The following is a 1,317-nucleotide window of genomic DNA, read 5'->3' as shown; positions in this document are numbered from 1 at the left end:
AATGACCAGTATCCACATGGGGCCTGTATTCAATGTGTTGGAAAACACAGCGACATAGAAGTCTTGGAAAGTTAGAAGAAGTGTATCAAAACTTTTTTTATTAAAATTGTTTTATTGAATTTTTGTGTATTTAATACAGAACATCTCAATCAATCTTAATCATCTTTATATCCTCTTCCCCACTGGTACCCTCCCATAGCCACCCCATCCCCAAGAATTCATACATTCTGTCATTTGTCTTAAGGCCTATTGTGTCAAGTTAGTGTCCCCAGCCATTCCTCAGTGCAAGTTCATTTACTGAGGTCTAGTCAGCTTGTCTAGAGTCCCTTGCTTTAGGAAGATCAGCTCTTCCTGACCTAGCAATAATCAGCTGCAATTATTTCTTCAGCCAAGATTGGGGTCTGCCATCCATTTCCACAGTTCTATGCTACGTTTTAATTTGCTTGAGTTTGCATGGGACTTACTTGTGTATACTGACACCATTGCTGTAGATTCATAGGAGCAAGGTCCTAGGAGCTTGTAGAACTGTATTTCCATATGGTCATGCACCTCCTCCCTGGCTCTTACAATGTTATGCCTCCTTTTCTGCAATGGTCCCTGAGCTGTGGGTAAGTGAAATTTAATATAGGGGTCCTGTCCAAAAACCATCATTCTGCAGACTCTTAATCTCTGTGCTTTGGCCAGTTGTGACCTTTTGTGTTCCTGGTCCTCTGTTGCATGAGGGAGCTTCACTAATGAGAATCGTGTGATTTGTTAGTGTCCTCTTTACCCCTGTTCTATGTTCTTTGAGCCTTACATGTGGAGGTTGCATTGGAAACGTGTCACTTGGGCATGGGAAATTCATAGACAATGTCTGTGTGTGACCGGTTGTGCTACTCTGCAATAGTCTCCATCTGGTGCAAAAGAAGCTTCTTTGATGAATGGTGACTGGGATATTTTTCTGTAAATATAAGGACACATATTTTGCACATAGTAAGAAGTTACATTAGTCTAGGGATATGACAGTCTTGGAGCTTTCCCTAAGATCTATGACCTCTCCAGCTGTGTGTTTTTTATTTGAACCTAGGACTTATATTTATCAGGTTGATATCCTACCACTGAGCTGTATCCTTTGTCTCAAATTTTTTTTAAATTAACAACAATAAAAGCTTTCCTCGCCCTTGGTAGAATGGCTGTTATGAAAAAAAGCTGTCGTGAGTGTGAAGAATGGAGGACCAAGAGGCACAGTGTGTGAAGGTGAAATTTTTACAGTCCTTATGAAAGTGTATTTTTCCTCAAAATGTTAAAATATACATCTGTGCTGTGAACTGGCAATCC

The sequence above is a fragment of the Nannospalax galili genome, unplaced genomic scaffold (genome assembly GCF_000622305.1).
Source record: "Nannospalax galili isolate Female #2095 unplaced genomic scaffold, S.galili_v1.0 scaffold533, whole genome shotgun sequence".
Lineage (NCBI taxonomy): Eukaryota > Metazoa > Chordata > Mammalia > Rodentia > Spalacidae > Nannospalax > Nannospalax galili.
The sequence above is the reverse complement of the archived record's forward strand: the minus strand, read 5'-3'. Positions refer to the sequence as shown.